General features: G+C 41.5%; 1 protein-coding gene across 1 annotated transcript in view; it reads right to left on the bottom strand.

Annotated features, from left to right (window-relative positions):
- ptprga (protein tyrosine phosphatase receptor type Ga) overlaps positions 1–24,206 on the bottom strand; it is a 613,968-nt gene that overhangs the window by 588,744 nt on the left and 1,018 nt on the right. The gene's annotated exons all lie outside the window — the stretch shown is intronic.

The raw sequence follows: 24,206 nt of genomic DNA, 5'->3' as shown, positions 1-24,206 counted from the left end.
TGTAAACTTGTAATATGCAGCTCCTCTGAAAACGGAGACTTTTCGCACATGCACATTACAGCTCCAGTCACTAGGCATGCTGACCGTCACAACAACAATGCAGAGCTCTGTTTGTGCTGCTCACCCTGTTGATTTAAAGTGAAGTGTATATCTGTTACTGTAGCAACTCCACCTCATCGTCCATCCAGACAAAGTTATCTGTGCATGCTTTCGCCATTGTGTCTTCTTTGTTTTGGTTTGTAATCACCGCGTTGTAGAGGAAGGCGCTTCAGCGCAGGCGCATGGCATCATGCCGTGGTGTTGCTTTGCAAATTTACACTGCCACTTTACACTGGAGCACTGCAGCTCCGTGTGAACGGAGATCGTTTCAATAACGTCGTCATATAAACGCAGAAGCTTTTTGAAACGCAAAGGACAGACTTTTCCGTTTTTAGAGAAACCGTTGTCGTCTAAACAGGGCCTGAGTCTCACAGGTGCTTCTGCTATCCTAAAATGATGGCACGTGCCAGTAATAATTTAGGATGTATGTAACGTTGAACTGATTATGCTGTCATTGCAGATTTTTTGGTCATTCACACAGGGTTATCCATCCATCCATTCATCCTTCCATCCATTTGTGTTTCACAGACACCCCTTAGTTAGTAAACCACAGTACAGTGAATTGGATTACAGGCTCTGATTAGGTTACTAATTAAATGAGCATTCTGACACTGATGAGTCAATGAGCTGCAATTTCAAAACAACACATGATTATGATGTCAGTTTGTAGCTGTGCTGATTTACCAACTTCGACCACACCTAAACCGTCAGAGAATGGAGGCAAGAACATAAAAATTAAGGTTCTGGTTGCAGCTTGTTCAAACATTATTTTCATAACACATTATCTTTTGCTAATAAGAGACAGTTCAGGAAAGGGCCAGTGAACTACTGAAACACACAGCACATAAGCAGGAGAGGAGGATTCAAACCAGCACTGAGCTGCACCCTCATTATCAGGGTTTTCTCATAGTTAAATGTGTTCCTTGAAGGTATACCGTAAATACTTAGAGGGTGAAACTGTAGCCAGCTTCAAGGTTATGAAAAGGTCATGGTGGTTCAAAGGAACCAATGTTAACTGGTTAACTGGTTAGCAAAAGACATGAATCACAGTCTCCTGTGTCTAAGTTGTACACTGTGTTGCAGCACACCAAAAGTGATGTCAGGGTATATTAAATATACTTCTATTTCATTTAAACAAGGTGTGAACTTCAGCTAGCACAGACAAACACTCATCTGGTTGTCTAATGTTGTGGAAAGTAAAATGGCACTGGTTTCCTGATCACCAATAACACACAATTACATGTACTTAACCTAACACCTTTGTTAGGTTTTAACTGTTTACCTGTACAGTCATCAGTGCATATTCATATCCACTTCTCTTTCAAGATCACAGCAAATCCAAATGCTAACAGGCTGTTAGGAACACTCTCTCTTTCTGCCTCTCATCGAATAATGAATAAGTATCCAAAAAACTAAAAAAAAAAAAAAAAAAAACCCACTAATGGTAATGCCCTGTTGTGGAGGCGAACCCAAATGGCTCCAACAGATAACTCCTCGTCCAAGACACTGTTCATTAGTACTTGGCGGTGGAGCGAGGGCCTGGAATGATTCGGCTGACATCATTACGGGCCCTGAACATGCAGCAACATCAACACATTAATCCAGGTTACACGCTGGTTTTGCTGTCCATGTCAGTGGTGTTATCACCATATAATTATACATTGTTGCAAAATTGATTTTCAGGGCATCTGTTTTTTCTTGAATTATTGTCAAACCAAAGGGCGGAACAAAGCCTGGTTTACTAAGGCAACTGCAGGTGACCTCCAGGTGCCCCCTTTCTCCTGAATGCCCTTGATTCAGTATCTGTCAGTTTAAATTAATCCCAAGCAAGTTTTTTTTCCAACTTTGTGATTATGCACCGCAAAAATACAATATCAACTGTGGAGAGTCAACACCTAAATTAAGAGTACTCCAACGATTCAGCCATGCACTCCTATAAAACTGTCACATTCAGAATGGACGGTGAAAAAAAAGAATGTGCCTACATTACCCATAATTCAACTCGAACAGTGATTTAGGTATTTTATGCTGGTGGCTGCTAATGTAGCCACAAGCCGCTGGCATCAAGCAGAGATGAGCAGCGAGCTACAGAGGTCTGGTACCTTACTTTTTCTAACTCCACCAATTGGTCCTCATGCCTAACTGGAAAATAACAACGCTTGGTCAGTGGCCCTCAGCGTCAGTTACGGACACACTCTTTAGTATGTGACCCAGTGGGCCACATCATTATCTGATGGTCTGAGCAACTGCTGTAGCAAAGACAGTAAGAAAGTCTTCGTAGGGTGGATTGGTGAAACAAGCACAGGACTTTTACCCAGGAGATGAGTGTTTGTGTCTCATGTGAAACTAAATTTCAACTGTGAGTTATTTTAACAAAGTAGTGCAGTGTGTCTTGTAAACACAGAAGTCTACTTTTAAAAGATACAATGCATATAATAAGTGGAAACTGACACCCTGTCCCTGAGTGTCCAAAAATGACGCTAGAGGGCTACCTAGAGCATCATAGTTTTGATGCCACTGACCGAGCATCTGTATTTGAAGATTGAGAATGTGTTGACTCTGATGTCTTGACCTTAACATTTTTATTTTATTTATTTTTTTGCTATTTCAAATCAGTAATTTTTAGCTGCAACCAACACTGACTCAAGTGACATGACTTGAGCATATTTATCAGATTTGGTACAGCTCCTTGTGGACACAATGAAGCTTTACAACTTATTTTCACATATGCAGAGTAGTGATCCACCTGTAAATAGGCTGTAATGTGTACATTTGGTGGAGTTTTCCATTTAGAACCTCACTTTTATTTTCAGATAACACTGTTCTTATTAGTGGATATTAGGCTTGTCACGATACCATAATTTCAGTAGTCGATACCAATCCCAGTGAATTTCCACGATTCTCGATACTCATTCAATACCACGATAAAAATAAAAAAAACAGAACTCATGTATTTCTAAATTCACTACTTTATCAAAACTGTTTCAAACTTTAACTCTAAGGCCTCATTTACACCGCAAGCAATGCAGCAGCACACATGTATTCACACCAAAACCGAACAGACACGTCGCACAGTGGCCGCTGCTGTCCCGTCAAAATACAAACCACACCCGAACAGATGGTGGCGGTAATATTAAGCACTACAAATGGGTAAGTACATGAAAAATGTGCCAGTTAGGTCTCGCTTGGTCAAGGGGGAGATGTCTACGGTGGTCGAGAGGTCACAAAACACACTAACTCGTGTTTTCAGCATCTCTTCTATTTTCGAGCGTGCTCGCGAAAGCAGCGCGACTGTTAACATGCTCGGCAAAATGAAAACGCGAGTAAACAACTAGCGTTTGCGAGCGCTACGTAAACGCATCGCTTGCAGTGTAAATGAGACCCTCTCCACACACTACTCCTACCACCTGACTTTTCGACAAGCCGAGGTGTTGTGGCTCCAGCAGCACTTGTAAAAGCCATTGTTTCTAGCAAAGACGATAGAGAACAGCGTATACTGCCCCCATCAGTTCCGACAGCAATCGACACGGCCCGCTGAGGGCAAAATTGTATCCGGTACTTACCGTACCGAAAAAAAGCAGGTACTGATGTATTTATTGCGTGTTGGTATCGACTTGGTACAGAAGTATTGGTTCTCATGACAACCCTAGTGGATATTCTTTTTTTTTTAAAAACAGCAAACCTTTGGCATGTAGTGCTGTCTATCTACCGGGTCTCCACAGGAAATAAAATGTTGTCATGTGTCATCAGCGGTTTGCACTTAACCAATGGTTGGAGGGGATGGGACACGATGCCCAGGAAGAGGGAGAAGGTCAATGTGTGGCCACCAACTTTGTTTCGTGCCTCAGGGCCCCACACTGAGGCAATACAGCCATCAGAGTCAGGTTTTTGGGGTTTTTCTTTTAAGTAATGAATCCCTGTAGTTCTTTGAACTGTCAGTCAAACTCGGCCTCTGGTGACTTTGGCATTTGTTTTTGTTTTTAGAAATTCATAGATTAAACAATGAATTGCTTATAATGAAACCAAATGTTAATTGGAGCTCTGAATGAAAACAGAACTGAGGGACAACATACTGTGTGTTCAGGAGCCAATTTCAAATGATTCAATAATGTTGACCAACAGACTCCAGATTAAAGAAATATCTAGAAGAAATAAGAATTATTTATTAGCAGTAAAAGCTGTTTTCTGGCCTCTGTTACACACACTGAATTACTTTGCTGTCCTATTCGCTCTCTCTCTTTCTCTCTCTCTCTCTATCTGGTACCTAGAAAGTACTTCAGAAGCGTCAGGCTTGGCTGGTTTCCATTCGATTTCCCCTGCGGGTCATCCATCGGCCTGGGGACGTGGCGAGCCGGAGCGCCCAGCCCCGAGGTGATTAACCGAAGAAAGATGGCTGCAGTTCGCAGCGTAAATCCAAAGGCGTTTCAGGTGGAACACGGGTGCTTGTCTAGCAGTGAGGAATGGGGGAAGGCTTCACCCAGTCCCTCACTGAAAGCCTCTCTCCCTCTCTGTCCTTACTCCAGTTTCAGCAAACGTCTCAAAATAAAGGAGAGGCGAAGATGGAGAGGGGAAGTTAAAAAGGATTTTTTCTTTTTTTAAACAGACCACAAAAGGGTAACGCACGATAGAAAGCTACACTCAGAGAAACGACAGTAAAAAGAGTGACAGAGGCTGAGAGAGCTCGAGTGGAATCCTGTGCACCCAGGGGTGATATTAGTGAACCCCATCTGTTGAACATCTGGCGCGGGGAGCCAAACACCGAGTGGCCTGCTCAGGAAATCTTAAATTTAGCAGCCATGCACTCACAGAGGGCAGGACAAGCCTCAGTCCTGCTGAGACTAATGGTGACGACTCTCCATTCATCATCCACCTAACATGTTCTCCTGACAAATAACACAAGTATGTCTACATCTGCAATTATTGGTTACCTTATTGTCTGTTGTTTATTTCTGTCAATCAATCATTCAACCTTAAAAGTGTTAAAAATACTAACAAATTCCCACCTCAAGCTCAGGATATAAAGCCCAAATTGATCTCTTAAAATGTATTCTGACAAACCGTCAATTAACCTAGAATGTTTAATTCACAAAGTTACAAAGTTCAAAGTTTCTCATACTAAGGAAACTGGAAGTGACAAGTACAAGTGACCAAATGAATTACTCTTAATGTCAAACTGCTGTTGCTTAACGGCCAGTATGTATATAATTTTCATCTCTCTGATTTTGCTTCCACCCAGTGGTGGGGCACACACAGTGGCACCAGTGTTGCCCCCATTAATTTTTAATAGGGGTGGCCGAATGGGTCCACCTGGCTGGCACACCAAAAGCCTGCACACATGCCACAAAAGTTTAATAAGAGACTACATTTCGATCTTACTTGGATCTTTGACATATCAAAATGTTTTTGTAAGAGTTTGGAGGCATTACCCTTACTTCACTGGCACTGTTTTCTGATAGCCTTGCACTTAAGTGATGTGTGTATAATTACTCTCCCTCTACACCAAAACCAAAAGCCATAATTAAATTACAGGAATTTGATTACGCTGTTGAAGTTTATAAGTTAGTTGGTGTCAATATGGAGACTTAATGAATCGCATACTGATATACTTTAGTTTCTTATTTGGCAGCTAATGTTACTAATTATCTGGTGTCCATAAACTAATACAGGTGCAGTTAACATTTGGAGTTCCACAACAATCCTGTTTTAATGTGATATGTATCAAGTGTCAGGTAGGTAATTGCTCTTTAAATAGGCTTGTTGTCTTTTTCATTAAAAAAAATAAAGAAATAAATAATATAGCTTTAATTTGAAGGAGTACACTGGTTGTAATTAACAAAACATTTACAAGCCTTCTAAAGTTTAACAAAAAAAAACTTGACAGTGATGTGGTAGATGGGATGATGAGGTGCTCACTCTACACCAACGTGGGCATTAAATCTCTCATGGAGAAGTGTCACGAGGAGGTTTTGTAACCCCTGGACTTGCCGTCCAACCAGCTGTGAAACACATCATGCAGAATTCACTTGTGTGAAAGGTGTCCTGGATACAACTGTATAAGGTCACAAGTTTAACAACTATATCACCATCTCTATATTTGGGACTGTTGATAGAGTCTATGACACAGCCCCTTCATAGTGTTTGTGCTGTGTATTGCCCTGTTGAAACCTCCATTCAGTGATTCATTATTAATATGTTTGTTTTCACAATTCTGGACTGGTCTATCACAGCTCAGACATAACTGGACTGTTGCATAAGATGATTTATCTGCAAGAATCAAATCACAGTCAGATTGAAGGTTTAATTGTCTTGCACAAACCAGTTAATTTGATCTAACGGTATAATAAATCTTCTTAGCTGATTGTTCAGTGGCAGCAGTCACTGACAATTTGTCAAGTTGCTTTGATACAGTAAACCACATAATAAGCTTAAATTGCTCCAAGCAATATTTTTGGTCAATCATCATAACCCAAACTCTATGATTGATTTTTAATCCACAAATTGCTGGATTAGCTGTCAGGGTCTACTGTGTTTGTCCATATGTATCCGGTGGAAGGACAGGTGGAAGTGATTACAGGGAGTGAGAAGTCCTTGATAACTGGAGTGTGACTGCATTATAAGAAAAGTCAAAGTTGCTATTAGAACTTCAAACCCGTTCATTAGCCCAACCATGGCATGTCCATGTAACTGACAGGATTCATGCCTGACTTCACCTCAGCAGCCGGTTCGCTCTGCAGGCAGAGCTTTTTCCTTTGTCCCAATTTCAACTCTGCTACTTCCCTCTGCAAGAAGATTGACCATTTAATTAGACGTTTTTCAGACCAGAGGAACTTTTTCATAGTTCTAATAACCTAGTTCTGAGAACCCCCCCTTTCTGTTGTGTCCACACTGCAAGAACTAGGAATAATTGTAGTTTATAGCATGCCGTTTTGAGTGACTTTTTTAGCACCTAAGTCAGAGTAGGTACTCTCCCAGTGCAAGAACCATGAGTGATGTAAGTGTATGGTGATTGGTCCAGACAAGTATGCACATTGATTGGTCAAAACAGCCAAAGCAGCCATGGCAACCGGCAATTATAAAAATAATAATAATAAAAAAAAAAAGTTAGACAACAAAAAACTCAAATAACAGCTCATAACAGAATTAACGGAAGGAAACATGGACAACAGTGGGGTCCAGGTGATACTGAGCATTTATGCTACAGGAAAATTCCAATGCATATTTGACTTGGCAAAGCAAAAGTAACTGCTATACCATTGCAGAAAAAAAAAAGATCTGAAATGTATGTAGTTCCCAGTTGGCAGTTCCAGAAGTCCCCAGAACTGTTTGCTCTGAATGGTTTTTTTTGTGTCAGAGGAATTGTTGCATGTTCAGTTTGTTGTTGAACAGCCAGTTTTTAATGGGGCTAGTAGTGTGTCTCTCGGGACAGACATGAAGATAGGTGTGTTAGTTTATTGGTTGGTCCAGTCTAACTGAAATATCTGAACAACTGCCAGATGGATCGCCATGAAAATTGATATATAATTGTATTTAGGTTCCATGAAGGAAGATTAGCACACAATTTGTACAGACATTGATCCAAAATAATGTGTCCGTTAAAAACTTTGATCGTCCCTCAACTTTCTATTTAGTGCTACCATGAGGTTGATATTTTTATGTCAGAGTGAAACTATTCATGGACAACTATTCATGGATGGATTACTGAACAGGCCTACCAGGTCCATGGGCCCAAAGTGTCGGGGCCCCCCCTTGGTCTTAACCTGTAAAAGTCACTCAAATGAACACATACTGAACAGGAGGAGACTCAAAATGACCACAAAGAGACACAAAAAGATGACTAAAAGAAGCAAAACAACCACAACCTACAACATGACTACAAAGAGACACAAAACAAGCACAAAGTCACAAAATCACCTCAGAGAGACACCAAATGTCCTCAAGAAGACAAAAAAATGACCATATAAAAACTACCACAACAAGATTTAGTCTATAAAAACATGCAAAACAACAACAAAGAAAGAGACATAACTACAAAGTTTGTGTGTCTTGCCCCTGTAGGACAGGTGGTGGGACCTTTTGCATATCTGTGCCCAGGGGCCCATTCTATCATAATCCGCCCATGCAGCTATTGGATTGATTGCAATGGAACTTGGTACAGATATTGATATTTCCAGCTGGATAAAATGTAATAACTTGATATTCTCACATAACACGTAGTCTTTTCTGCTTCCACCAGTGACTCAACAGTGAAATGTTTTCATGCTAATCTATGGCAAGACAAGGACCTAAAGAGGAATGTAAAATGAGTTGTAGTGTGGCAAAAACCTCCACCACCCTTACAACTGGATCAGTGGGAGAACTGGCTTCGAGATTGAAAGAAACACAATTCACAAAGTCAAATAAGACAGCTTGATCAGGACAGAGCACCAAAGAGCAAAGAAGCTTAAAGCACAACAGAGATGTAAGACAGAGATAGGGAGAGGTCACTAGAGATTAAGAAAGAGGAGAGGGCATTGCTGTTTAAACCACCTCCCCCTGGAACTAAGACAAATTGGGCTATGCTCTTGTCTCAGTGGCCCCCAAGTCCCTGTCTCTCTCCAAGGAGGAAACCAGCATCTCCCAAGCATTAAAGTGGAAAAACCAACGCCACTGCAAGAATTTAATGAGGAGTTCTCTGCACTGTTCTGCGCTCAGTGTGACACAACACTTCTTGGCATGTAGTGATTTTCTCCCTTTCTCTCTTTTTTTTTATTCACTGCCTTTATTCCCGCTGCCTACACTGGAGGAATGGAGTGGATATCCAGGCTTGAAACCAGCAATGGCCCACTCAGTCCTCACTGTTAGGCTGCAAAAATACCATGCTTCCCCTCGGTACTGAGTATAATACGCACTTTATCAACTCTACACACCAATCATGTAAAACACCATTAAAAGTCATGAGTCCACTGTAAACAAGGACAAGTATAAATATTCAGTCACTCCTGGGTTGATATCATGATGGCATTTAAATTAGTAACACTAACATGCCTGGGGATGTTTTTGTTTGCCTTAGACAGAGGCTGATAAAAAGATGGATAATGGCTGGATATTTCTAACAAAGACAGAAATCCAGAATGCATTTGGCATAGGCAAGGAAAAAGTGAAGATTAATTCAACTGTCCAATAAATCTGCCTTTTTCTCTATATACAACATTAGGAAAAAGTTCAAAAGCACTCAACTGTGGTACAGCGCAACATCACTACACAGGTGGAGTGGAAAGAGCATGCGATCACCACTAGTTGATAAAGCAAACAAGATTATTTTCCTGGGTGCAGTTACTTTTCAGTGTTATCCAATAAGAAGCTTAAGACTTGTAAACAGCCCAGGTCAAAGGCATGATCACTTTACTCTGTGTATAGATTGATAAATGCACCTGCACTTTTTGACATACTGCCTCTAAATTTTGTGTCTTTTAACTTTAAAAAACATATTTTTTGTATTTTATTTATCGTTTCATGCACATGATTTGAATTTACACTCATTTTTTGTGTGTAAATTTATTGTTCGTCGTATTTTTTTGTTTGTTTGTCTGTTTGTAAATAGGCTTTCCCCAAAAGTGAACTGTATTGATACAATGTATATATGCTTTATATGCATAGCGTGCATATTTGTGGTCATTACCATGTAGAGTTGAGGCAAAAATCGAAGTTATTGTGACTTTTTAAATACTTAAATACTTAATACATTGTTGATGGTGGGTGGGTCGCACAAGCACTGCACTATTACATGGGAGGTTGCTGTTCGTTTCCTGTGTGAAACTAAAAATCAGTGTTAACTTCTTTTAATATAATGTTCTCGCGTCCTTTCTTTTGTTCCATCACATTACTTGATGTCATTACGAAAATTACGTAACAAATGTAGGGGGGGTTTTTTAACCAAAAACACTATCTTTTTGCTTCAACCCAGCCGTGATCATTTCACTAATTTCTTTGAAAATATGTTGTGACCAATGGTCGTAACATTATGACTTCCTAAGAAGGGATGCAGACATTGGAAGTTTAGTTTTAGGTAGGACAGATGAAATTGCACTTGTGCCACCCAACTTCCCCACTAGCAAAAACACATTTACTACTGATCAACTTCTATGTCACTAGGCTGATGCTCCCGCATTGACTTTAAACAGATCACAGTTGAGTGGCTCGATGGAGTCATGCACAACACAAGAAAAACTGAGCTGAGAAGAAGGTTTGTGCTCCCTTTGTAAATATTTGATCAAGGTACAAATCATGGGCAGCCATGAGATTGGAGTGCAGGCATCGACTTTTATTTTGGAGCTGCTTATGTGATATTGGTGGTGGAGGAGGAGGAGGAGAGGGGTGCAAAAAATTAATTTCAGGAGTGGGAGGCAGGAGAGCTTGCAGGCAAGAGAAGGGGCGGGGGTCTATGTTGAAAGGAGGGGAAGGGGTTGATGGATGAACATTCCCAACACTGGTCTGATTGAGTGGTAAAACAAGCCTTATGAATTAATGCTTGGTGATAATCCAGAGTAAGCACACCGAGGGCCACAGCAGAGCTATGTAAGCAAAAACACATTCTGCTTTTTCTACTTTTCTACACACGGACCTCACTCACTACATACCCTTTGGGGAAAAATCAAACAAAAAAAACCCACTAGGTTTTGGTTATGGGAACATTTAGCATAATTCCAAGTTTACCCAGGTTATCTAAACAATTTAACCAGAAGTCAAACCAAGACAAATATTAAATGTAGGCCTACTGCCCCAGCTGTTGGCTGTAAACATCAGTTAGATGCTAGCAATTCTTAGTTAGAACTCAACATACATTTAGTATTTAGCTCAGTGGCCTAGTGGTAGAGTGTCCACCCTGAGACTGGGAGGTCGTGGGTTCGATCCCCAGCCGGGTCATACCAAAGACTATAAAAATGGGACCCACTGCCTCCCTGCTTGGCACTCAGCATCAGGGGTTGGAATTGGGGGGTTAGATCACCACATGATTCCCGAGCTCACCGCTCCCTCAGGGGATGGGTCAAATGTGGAGAACAAATTTCACACACTCAGGTGTGTGACAATCAGTGGAACTTTAACTTTACTTTACTTTATGTACTTAAAACAAGCCTACAGTATAGTCATAAAATCAGTTTAATGTAGTTGTAATGTCAGTGAACAGCAACATCTGTCTAAAGATTGCTAACTTTAAGCTACCAGATCAAGTCATGCTGTTAGGCCTTGTCTGCATCAAGCTGTGCGGTTGTTGTATTGTTTGCGAGTTCATCATTGTCTTACTTAGATAATGAGATTGCTGCATCTTCTTTCAAACATTCATCCATTTTAAAATTGAGGGACCTCTCTGAGAGGCACATTAAGTAAAACCAATAATAAGAGTCTATATCTTCGCTAGACTCACAAGTCAGTCTGTAGACGCTTTGCTTAACTAAAGACTGATGTCTTTCTCCCTGATTTTGTGTTTAGATGGGCAGATACAATTTCAGAGTTTAAAAAANCACATTTCCGGGAGGGCGTGTCCTTTTCAAAAATGCAAGAGGCGTTGCTTTGTTGCCGGCCGTTTTCGCCTGTGTGTTAAACACGCTTTAGAAAGGAGTGTCCCCAGACTATCAGAAGGCGGAGATCTCTGATCGTCTGGTGGCGAGACTATATCTTCGCTAGCATGGTGCTTTGAGGTAAACGATTCCATCACAGTGCTAACATACTTACAGTCAGAATATTAACATGGTAATGTCTAGCAGGAAATGTTTATCATGGCCGCCATTATTATTTGTTGTGTTGGTGTGCTAAAACCTGCTCATTAGCATTAAAGTGATTGATTTGGTAGAGTGGACTGAATAAAGGAATCAAACAAAGTAAAAATATCAGTTTAATAAGCTGTATAAAAAATTGTATATGTATAAGAGCATAAACAGAGAGGTTTAGCTGTGGAGATGGACACTGGGGCAGAGAGTTGGTTTATGAGATCGGTTGTGTATTGATGCGTTAGAATAAAATAGGTGCAGGACCAGAGAAGCAGTTTGCTTCTTTTTACTCCTTTTGGTAGATGAAATGTCCATTTTTGTTGCATTTATGTTTTTTTGTTATTTTGTTGTTGTTTATTACATATTTTTATTTTTTTTAATGTTTAAAAGTATATTCAAAACAACAAAAAGTAAAGGCCCACAGTGGGCTTAGGTGGCATTTATTTTTTCATACCTTCATAATTTCCTAAAATTTCATATGACAGATATGACAGTATTCGTTTGATGCTGTTTTCCCTGCTGTTTCTTTCTGTCGTTAGTGGTCGGCTGTTTACAACCCTGTAACATTATCTTGATCACTCGCAGTTGCCATGTTTCCCAGCTCAGCTGCCAGTCCCATCAGTAGACAGTGGCCTCTAGCAGCGCTTTTTGTGAACTGCATACGATACATCCCTAATACAGCATATCTGTTTGAGTTTACTAGAAAGAGAAGCATCTATTTTCTTGACAACAATGACAATCATACTATTGGGATTTCTTTTTTCAGTTTTGCAGGTATTAGGTAATAAACCACACATATTCCAAAGACATACCTGATGGTGGAACTAGATGAAAAAATAATTACCAAGGTGATAACAACTCAAATTTATGTCTGAATCAAATTTAATGGCAATCTATCTGATGTCAATAAATTTCGATCTGAACCAAAAGAGAGTCATTCTTGGTAGCACTTGATGAAAAGATGTGTAGAAGCTTTTAGTCCCCTCTATGGATCAAGCTCCAAAATCACTGGATCCTTTATCCTTCAATAATACAACTCATTAGCATTAATTTATTAGATCTCACTGCGTGGTAAACACTAACATCTTTCAAACTTAACACCTCCATTTTGTAACACCGGTTTTGTGTTAAAAATGTGTAGTCTCCGAGCACAATCTGAGACCTGATGTCATTTTCTTGACCTTGTCTTGAGGTTTAATATTTGTTTTCTCTTGTATTTGTTTGAAAGTGGTTCAAATAATCTGGTTGCTTGTATTGCTGTTTTACTGCACTCTGCTCCAGCAGCCAGATCTCAGCAATTAACCCGAGTAAAAGACGATTATCACTGATGGGAAGGATGGCCAAAACTACAAAAATAAGATGCTGGCTGTAAATAGCCAGAGTTTGGTTTCCTCCCAGTCTTTGAGTCTAAGCCAATGGTGGCTGTTAATCTTCATAAAATGATAATATGATATTTATTTCCTCATTAACAGCCAAGGAGGAGGTTTTAAAAGGTGTCCTTATGTGTCTTCAACACTTTGCATCTTGATGCCGACTTTGAGATTCATCCTGAATCCTAATTTTCATTGCTTAATTCATTAATGACTTTTACTGCAAATGCTACTTTGTGAGCACTTAACAGCTGTGAAATACTTGTGCACGTGTGTGTGTGTGTGTGTGTGTGTGTGTGTGTGTGTGTGTGTGTGTGTGTGCGCGCGCAGGCATGTACATACATTTTTCCATTCTGGTGAAAAATGGGATTTTACTTTATGGCCATTAGTTTTGGCTGTGTTCAGAATAATAATCCATGGTTACAGAAACATGTTAATGTGACCAGAGAGGAGAAAAACCCAGGAGACCAGCTACAAGAAGCAAATACTGCTTTATGAATATGAAAGAAAGAAAGAAAGAAAGAAAGAAAGAAAGAAAGGACAGGGGGAGAAAAGAAAGACATGAGGAGAAAAAAAGCAGAGAAAGAGTGATGATGAACAAACAAAGAAGAACAGAAAGGAAAGGAAAGGAAAGGAAAGGAAAGGAAAGGAAAGGAAAGGAGAAATGGGAAGAAAAGAAATTGTTGGAAGAGTAGAAAGAGTTGAAGTACTACAAAGAAAGCATGAACAAATGAAGATGTGGGAAGAAAGGGAAAGAAGAAGGGGAGAAAAAGAATGGAGAGAACAAAGAGGATGGATGAAAAAGAGAAAAAAGGATGACAAAATGAAATAGAATATAAGGTGTTTTAAAAAGAGTCAGAGCAGAACAAAAAGACAAGAGCAGTGTGAGAAGAATGCATAATGAACAGTGTAAGGTAAAAATGGAAATAATAAACAGCAAAAAACAAAATGGCAGAAAGAAGAGAGAGGCCACAAAGAAAAAGAACAGGACGTGAGTGAAAAGCTTACAAAACTGTTAAGTAAAACCCGGGACCTGTTGTCTAACTGACACACCAAATATCATAGTAAGATGGTGACATTTCTTTCACCTTTCTCAGGGAGAAAGCAGCTGCTTCCATTCCACTGTCAGCAGGGATGACTGATGGAAGTCGAGTGAAGTGCATTTCAACATTCAAAATGAGAAAGCGTTCTGGGAAATGGCAGGAACACCCATCTACACCTTTCACCGCTGTATCGGAGAGCTGTCACAGCTGCAGAGTGAATGGCCACCTATCGAGCCTGACAAAAGAACACAAAGTGTCTGAAAGTCCTGACATGTGCCAAGGTGGCGTGGAGGGGGGAGGGAGGAGGGCCCGTGGCCAAAAGAACCACCACCTGGCAACCGTCAGCCGCCTCTCTGTCAGGAATATCCCATCAAATTGCATCTTACAGCTTCCAAAACGACTGGTGGTGTCACAGGTTTCAATCTAGAGGGTAGGTGGAGTGTGAACTCTCTCTTTGGATTTTGCCGTGTCCATTTGTTTTCCCATCTCATCTCCTTCTTCTCTCACCTCCCGGTGTTTGTTTGGTGTCGCCGTCGGTTAGGCTCGTCAGCCTCCATGCCGGCCGACAGCCTGTCAGTCTAAGCTCCTTTTAACACACAACAGCCCTGCACAGTGACACAGAAGCTCCGCTGGCATCCCGCTTAGCAAAATGGAAAAAAGGGCTTGGCTGCGTACACCTCTCCACTCTCATCAGCATCTCGTGCTGTCTCTATGTCTTTCTCTTTTCTCTTTGTTTTTCCCCTATCTGTGTTGTGTTTCTGCCTGCACGCAACCACAGCCTGCCAGGGTGTGTTGCAGCATTTATTGGTTTACCATGAGGGATGCAGACAAAAGAACAGGCTTTTTTGCCAGAAGTACATTCAACTAATCTTTTACTCTGTTGTTGTTGCCTGTAGGGCTAGGTACTACTTGATATTTTAATACCAGTGTCAATATGGTACTTGAGTTTTGCTACCAGTACCAAACTTATCCTGTTTGTGTTACCTCACTATGAGAAATAGACACATTTTTGACACACTTTTAACCCCTCTATTTTTGAAAAAAAGAAATATGGGTTAAACAAGCAGAACCAGTCCTGCCTCACATTTGTCACATGTCATCTATCTCATCATCTCTCAAGATTTTGCTCTCCTGGATGGATTTGAGCTTGCTCTTTCTCCAAATGGGCCTCCATGCTGTGTTGTGAGATGAGCATCCTGCACCCAAAATGCTGTCAAATCTTTCACCTTAAATTGCCAACTCAGCCTCCGTAATAGACCGGGAAAAAGGCAGGAAAGAAACAAAAAAAAAACTAAATACAAACCCAAGTCAAAGAAATGCCAGTTTGCACAGGACTAACAGCCTCTGTCACAACTGATAATGCCACAGGGTTCCATATTAGGTCCTGTTTTACTTTCCTCATATATACTTACCTTTAGTATAATATTGCCTTCAGTTGTTATGCTGATGACACGCTGCTGTACCTCATATTGAAACCTTGTGATTCATGCAAGTCAACTCCCTTTTAAAGTGCAATGAGGATGAAAAATTGGGGATCACTTGCAAAATTAAAACCATTTCTGCCCGTTAAATATCTGAAGACTTTAGTCCACACTTTTATTTCCTCTTGCCTCGATTACTGTGATTCTCTTTATGTAGTAACCAATCTCTCTCACCTGCAGCTTGTTCAACCTGCAGCAGCAAGACTCCTCACAGGTAACAGGAAGAGAGACCATATCTCCCCTGTACTGGTCTCTCTTCACTGGTTGCCAGTGAAGTACAGAATTGATTTTAAGATTTGTTTTTTAAGCACTGCATGGACTGGCACCAGGCCACATCTCTAAACTGCTTAGACCCTATTTCACTTCCCAAACCCTCAGATCTCATGACCAATTACTACTCTCCATTCCATGCACCTAGTTAAAAACCAAATGTAATAGAGCTTTTTTGGTTGTTGGCCCTAAATTGTGGAATAGTTTGCTGCTAACAATGAGATCTCCTCCCTCCACTTATACCTTCAAAAGCCATCTTAAGACCCATCTCTTTTCTTTAGCCTTTTAATTATCAACATGATGACATGCCTGAGCATGACCACACTCTGATTTTTATTTGCTTCTATTTTTGTGTGCAATGCTATTTTTCGTATTATGATTTCCTCAAGATATTTTATGTTTTTATTTATTTATATTCTGAAATTTATGATTGTTTTTATTTGGTCATTCTTATGTTTTAATGTCTTTGTGAAGCATTTTGTCATCATTTGTTCTTTTTAAATGTGCTCTATAAATAAACATGACTTGACTAATACCACATGACCTGTGTGTTTAGTGAAATATGGTAGGTAATTTGCAGTGGAATTTTTACTTTACAAATTAGGGACACAGCAAATTAAGATCACAGACAACCCCCACATTTATTACTGATTACTGAAGGTCGCCAGGTGGTACTTGTCCACGTGCAAATTGGTCTAAAGCCACAGTTATAACCAGCTCAGTGGCCTAGTGGTAGAGTGTCCGCCCTGAAACTGGGAGGTCGTGGGTTTGATCCCTGGCCGGGTCATACCAAAGACTATAAAAATGGGACCCATTGCCTCCCTGCTTGGCACTCAGCATCAGGGGTTGGAATTGGGGGGTTAGATCACCATATGATTCCCGAGTGTGGCACCGCTGCTGCTCACCGCTCCCTCAGGGGATGGGTCAAATGCGGAGAACAAATTTCACAATCAGTGGGACTTTAACTTTAACAATTATCACCCAACTCTGTGGTGTCCCTTGCATCTACAGTTTAAAGTCTCTTGTAGCCAGTCTTTTCCAGCCCAAAAACCTCACTATCAACCCTCAGCTGCGAGAAAGCCCTGGTACAGTAAACATCAAACAGCAGACAAAGTTTGCCACTACTGTAGATAATGAACACAGTGGAGCATTTAGTAGCTAAAGAGACAGATGTTTCTGTCATAAGTTGATGGAGACCAAACCAGAGCTAAAAGGAGAACAACTAACATTCTTCTGGTGGCCAGAAACACAACTCTGTTAGTTAGTCATTAACTTTGTAAGTTAGTCACGTGTCATATGTCGAAATATTTCAAGATGTTCTCACTCCCAACTTGTCAAATACCGCAGCTTTGTCAGTGGCTCCAATTGTGACGTGTTAGATACCCCCCAGCATCAGTTTTGGACATGTCAGTTTCCATGTCAATTTCCCCCTCGCCACATACCACAGTGTCTTTCAAAATAAACTTCCATCTTCACAGGAATCGTAGGTTTTGCCACCAAAACTTCTACATGTTTAGACAAAACTACTTAGTGGCTTGGGTTTAAATAATTACTGTATGTTTATTACAATAACCTAACAAGGATGTTACTAAGAATGTTGACACAAACACTGGCCTCCTGGGTAAAAGTCATGCATGTGTTTGACCCACAAACTCTTTCTACTATGTTATTGCCATGGACGGGTTTACATTAGCATTGATGTCTCTCATACATGCTGCGAGGTGGCTTGTGAGGTGGTAACAGAGGCCGAGGGCTGCTGACCAGACTGCTGTATTTGATGCCGTGGGAATGAAAGTTGGTTGATTAATCAGATTGCTGTGGACTTACTTTATCCCCAAGTGACCAAAAACTCTAACAAATAAATCCAGGTTTCTCAACTGTAGTTTAAATACAAACAATTAAAGACTTTTACCCTATTAAAACAAAAAAAAAAGATTTTAATTAGCACCTTTCTGATCAGTTGAGTAAAACAAACGTACCTAGATGTAATGCCAGTGTTCCATACTACACATTTTTCAGTACTCAGTGGTATGATTACATTTCAGTGGGTGCCAAAAAAGTATTGGGGTTTGATACCCAGCCCCTGTTGCCTAGCTGAGAGAAACATCAAACTCAATGATGGGTACAAATCTGTCACACAAGCAGAGCAGTATGTGTGTTCTGCTGCTGTTTTTTTCTTTAAAGACAATGCAACTGGAGCTATAGCGGAAAGAGACTACTTCAAAGTCTGTTTGATGCTCAATCTAGGCTTTTTCTAAGAGCATTAGTCAGACGTATGAACGAAAAGCATGATGGTGATAATGGCAGAGGGAAGTAGAACATATGGCAACCAACGCGAAACCCTGCCGGAAGCAAACAAGACTTAGCAAAGCAGAATGAAGAAAGTGAGAAAAGTGGAGAGACGTGGGGGGAGGGCGAGAGGGTGATGCTGTTGGAAAGCAGCTCTCACAGGCCTGACTGAGCTAAAATTCGGGAGGCACCTTCCAGAAAATGATAGGGGAACACCCCCTCCTCTTCTCCAAATAATCCGGCAGTGGACTTGATTAAAACAATGAAGTGGAACAATGGAGACGGAGAGATAAGAGAAAAAAAAAGTGAAAGCCTGGTGGTGGTTGAAGAGTGTGCCTTATTTTCAGCAGCCCATTAAGTCTGAGAGAAACCGGGACCGGCTTGAGGAGAAGGCCAGACATCTCCATCTTTCCCACCATTCTCCTTTTTCAAGCTGCACCGTGGGGCCACGAGCATATGAATTTATATATATATAAAAAAAAAATCTGACGAGAAACAGATTAAAAACCTAACAGGCACGCTCAGCTGAGCAGAAACGCTGATCGAAAAACAAAATAAGGCGATGCTCCATGCTCGGCTCCACTCATCGCATTCTTGAGATATCATTAGCACCACTGCACTTAATATCATCATTACTATTGTTATCATTATCAGACCTATTTATCTTTAGTTTCCCCCTTTGTGCAACAAAACAGCATCATTTCCCGCTAAAAATCAATAGCACAATAGAAGGGATGTTTTCTTTTTTCTTCATTTATCTGCTTCCCGATCCCTCTATCTCTCCCGTCTTGCTCTCTCAGGCAGCTTCCTCCTAATGACAAGGCGGCAGCTACCAAAGCAGCATCCCACATGGATAACTGCCACCCCTCCCACCCCCGCTGCATCTTGCATATACACACACATGGACAAACATGACATGGTATCTTTTAATCAATCTATTAAGGAAAGCCGGGGTGGCGTTGACAGGCCCCTCACTGACTGATAAAGTGACCCGCGAGCCAACGTGCGAGCGTTTTTCTGGCCACAGCGGAGGCCAGATAATAGCTCGGTGAGCACTGAGATGATGATGATGATAATGTTGGCAACCGAAGGCCACGAAGCATATCCAATCCCTTCCCTAAATGTCAACCTTCTCCCTATATCGCTGCGACAAAAAGGCTCAGAGAAAAGGTTTGTGACACGGGGGCCTGCTTAGAATGGTTAACAAACCGGCTTGTCTCGTTTGTTCCTGGATTTAAGAGGAGCAGAAAAGGTGCACGTGTATGCGCATACACTCTCCAACAGAGAGGAAACGGAGGGTGAATTTGAAAAAAAAAAATAGGCGAGGAAAGAGACAGAGATAGATGGAAGGAGGGTTGTGTGTTTGTGGGGGTGAAAAGATGTGCTAGCTCAGGCGCTTGTTGTGAGATTACAATGACTGTTCTGTTTTTCCTCCTAGCCAGGAGCGACAGGGCCCATTCATTTTTCACAGCACAGAGAGACAGATGGAAGGCCAGACATCTCTTTCTTTCCCTGTCTCTTCTGTCTCCTTCCTTTTCTTTCTTTCTCCCTCTCCCTTGTGTGTTTGGTTAACCCAGGGCTGAAGTGCAGCGCGGTGACAGGGGCGTGATGCCTCGACGCTGACACCGCACGCCGCAGACAGGAAAGGAAAAGTGATGCTCTGTGTCAGCTAGCGGACGCCCCGCAGTGATGTTCAGTGCTTTCCATCTCCAAAAAAAACACAAAAAAAACAGATGTTTGCGTGGCTGCAAACCGGCCATTATGTGGGCGACTGGGGGCGTGTTGGCAGCAGTCAGGTCACTCGTGCGTGACACGACAACGCTGCACAATCTTCCTGTATTTCTGACGGCACTTGGCTGAATCATTGCGGGTGTTGCTCCGCAGCAAGGTATGACATTATGAAGGTGGACTCCGGAGTAAACAGTGCACTCTACTCTTCGAAGGCTCAGAGGATGAAGCGCTCACCANGCACAATCTTCCTGTATTTCTGACGGCACTTGGCTGAATCATTGCGCTGCACAATCTTCCTGTATTTCTGACGGCACTTGGCTGAATCATTGCGGGTGTTGCTCCACAGCAAGGTATGACATTATGAAGGTGGACTCCGGAGTAAACAGTGCACTCTACTCTTCGAAGGCTCAGAGGATGAAGCGCTCACCAGCGCTATCCCAACACCACAGGTTGGAGCCGAGGCCATAATTGCAGGCGTCATAGCCTCCCTGCTGAGGAAATCACAGAGAGCTGCTTCGAAGATGCGCTGTACGCTTTACGGATCAGCAGGGAAACACAAAACCGCATATACATGGAATGAGATAAATCACTGGCGTCGTTCTCAGACGACTTCTATTTGCATTTCCGAGAGCTCTTTTTTAACATGTATGGTATGCAAATCTTAAAGCGAGTGGGAATCTTTAGCACGTTTCAGTCCAGTTGGTCAAATTAACAAACCAGACAATGAAGCCATTTTAAAGACTACATGCAGACTTTCCTCACAAGAGCAGGAAACAGCATACATGAGGAAAAAGAGAGACGTACTGTACTTCAACACTACTGAACAAGAGCCTCATTATGATCAGAAACGGTTCTGAATGTGATCATAACCACCTAGCTCTTTTTATTAAAGAGAAGCAGGACTGAAAAAATCATGCGCCGCCATTTCAATTATCTCCATTATCCTGTATTCCTGAATGTAATGTTATGTAATGTTATTATAAAACTTATTTTCCATTTCATTTTTCTTAATTTAAATGTGGTGATGTGTTTTTTTTCCTGTCACAACACTGACACTCATTTCCAAGCTGATTTTGTATTGGAAACAGGTTTTTGTTTTATTTCAGCACTCGGTAAGGCTACAAAATGATTCAACACATATACAGAGAGCCCATCTACACAACTGAGAATCTCTACACAAAGAGGGAATCTTTTCAGAGTCTTCACATGACAATAAAGTAGGTCCAGTAAACCAGAAATGCTGAAATTCTTCTAAGCCGCCTTTTTTTTTTTCTTTTTATAGCTGATTATACATCATCAGCCACCAAAGCGATCCGCATTTGCATGTGGCCCATGGGTGACGTGTTTTGGGTTTTTTTCTGGAAAGCCGATCCTGCCTTTCCCTGTGCTTTTTCCAAACCAATCTCCTGGATAAGAGCCTTATTAATAGAAAAGAAGAGCGGGGCTGGAGGTAAGGAGAGCAGCGCTGAGAGCCTGCAGATGATGATACCCAGCAGGAGAGAAGCACACTCATCTCTGTTCCTACATCATCTGCCAGCCCCGTGAACATGAACCAGCCACCTTGGGCTCGCTCGAAGCCGGTATCATGACAACACGTGGTCGAGCCGAGGGGGGAGGGAGAGGAGGCAAAGAGGAGGTCAAGTAGAGAGAGACAGCGAGGGAGAGATTATCAATGTTCCACGTCCTGAGCCGTGGATTTGCCCTTCGGTGACGATGCCCATTTGCCCAGAAATTTGTCACGTCGCGAAAGCATCACAAACTGGCAGCTGAATATCTGTCCATCTGTCCTTTTCCTATGTATTTCCATAGCTTGTATTTTGTTGAAATAGATTTTCTCCTAACAAAAAAGACGTTTTGAGATATTTCTCTTCATTTCTCATCTATTAAAAGACAGAGTGATATGCAGCTGATTTTAACATGTGCCATTTTGCTATGCAATAAGCCCCAGCTCTCCCATTTCCTCTCATAGCAGGCATTTTTTAATTCTTTATTTTTAATCCCTACAACATTGATTTTTTTTTTTTTTTTTGATAAACGCATCTGTTTGTTTCCTATCAGTGAACACACTGGAAAAAGACTGTTTTACCTGCTAATGAGCCTGTTTTTAATTTAAAAAAACGACTGCATCTTTATTCAAAGAAAAAAAAAAGTGTTAATCCATTTGATTTTACTCATCTTGAATATCTGGTCCGTGAAAAACAGCTGGCTTCATTTTCAGCAGCACAAACAATCTTGTTTTCATGGGCCACCACGAATAAATGAATCCTCAAACCATTCTTTCCATCCTTCTGTCTGTGCCCCCACCCATCCATCCATCCATCCATCCATCAGCACCATCCATCTCTCGCAGCAGCTCTCTCTTCGACTCCCCGGCTCACTTGACTTTATTTCTCTCCAGGTTTGTGATCAGATGGAATGCAAGATGATAAATAGAGGGAATGAGGGGGCATGGCACGAAACCCCTAAATGTCTAACAAGAGCCACATTTCAAAAATTGAAGTCAGTATATCAATCCTAACGGTGTTTAAATACTGGGATGGATTTGTTAAAGCAGTGTCTGTGCTCAGTGGTCAACAGGGCATCTTTTGCTCTGACTTTCTCTTATTCTGTGAGTGTGTGTGTGTGTGTGTGTGTGTGTGTGTGTTCCAAGACATCTCCTAAGACTCATAAGACATATAAGAGCTAATCTAGGCAAGCTGAAAAGTAGGCTAATACAGCCCGACTAGCCGGCTGTGTGATAACGTGTCATATCTACAGACAGCTCTAGCTGACAGCTCCAACACGAGCTCGGTGAATTTTAACATTAGAGTGGCCCCTCACACTTGGGGGGGTGGTAATGGGGGCCAATACGAGTCCAAGATGTGATCAAGGGTCCAATGGATTCATTAATGCACTTCTCAGATTTCTTTAAAAGACAGAACTAGTAAAAGCCTGTTTTGCTCACGCCGCTGTTAAGCAACGATTTGAGAGCAGAGCTGAGTAATATATCTGTATGCTATCAAACTAGGGTCGTGACTTTGCACTTGGACAGTGTTGGGGATTTTCGGTTATTGCAGTGTAAAAGGTTCTATTTGAAATTTGTCATTTAGTCGTTTTAGAAGCTGAATCACATTTCCGAGCTTATCTGTGTGCTGTGGCTGAGTCAAACAAACAGAGAAAACCTCTCCATCACTCCACATTACAGATTCTCTTTTGCTTATTTTTTTTTCTTAGGCGCAAATATCCTCTGAAAGCACCATTTGTCACGATGTCCCGGTATTTGGTTAGAAATATTGGGACGTTAACCATTTTTTCCCATTATCGCCCCAACCTCGATTGAATCTAATTGTAATAGTACTGATTCATATCTAACGACAAAGATGCCCACAGAGGGAATTCCTTTGTAAAATATGACCACATCTATATGCATATGACTCTATTTAAAGGATGGGTGGGTGGGTAACGGTGAACATGAGAACATCACACCTCCAGAATTTCAGTCAGAGCTTTTGTAGGGTTGGCCAGCGTGTGTGAAATTGTCTTAGACGTTTCTTGGATCTTCACACAGCTGGAGAAATGAAGCGTATATGGACACTCTGGTCAAGGTCAAATATGATTTGTTGGATTTATTTCCCAATTTGATACAAGAGATTTCTCCTCTTTACTGTCTGAGAGTGAGAGCAACAGAAAAGGTGTTGTTCTTCCTCAGGTATCGGCTCCTGAGGGTTTAAAGCCAGACCTCACAAACTGGGGTCCAGGGCCCAGGAGTGTTTGATTTAACTCTAAGTGAAGCAGAGGGTTCTCTCTGCAAAGTGAATGTGGGAAATCGTTCAATTCTGTTATATAACAGCTGGAGATTAGCCCAATTAGAGAGAGGAAGCATTTAGGACAGTGTTTTCTTCAAAGTAGTCAGTGTTCCACAGCCATATGGTATCTAGAGTCCCATCTTCTTGTTTGTTGAACCCCTCTGAGGGGTCTACATGACAATCCCAAACACAGACACGAGGTCTGCTTTCCCCTCAGCACAGATTTGAGCCTCAACTGCAATTTTTGGGGGCTGTGTGCTTGAGTGTGTGAAGCGGCTTCACAGCCCTGCTGTCTTGCTCGAGGCAGTGAGATAACGGCTTTGGCGTACGCGCCGCCGGCTGACAAGGCATCACATTTTCCTCGTTTTATCTACCCATATCCCTGACCCAACTA

This window comes from Epinephelus moara, chromosome 24, assembly GCF_006386435.1.
Source record: "Epinephelus moara isolate mb chromosome 24, YSFRI_EMoa_1.0, whole genome shotgun sequence".
NCBI classification, from domain to species: Eukaryota; Metazoa; Chordata; class Actinopteri; order Perciformes; family Serranidae; genus Epinephelus; species Epinephelus moara.
This window is presented reverse-complemented; position numbering and strand designations above follow the sequence as displayed.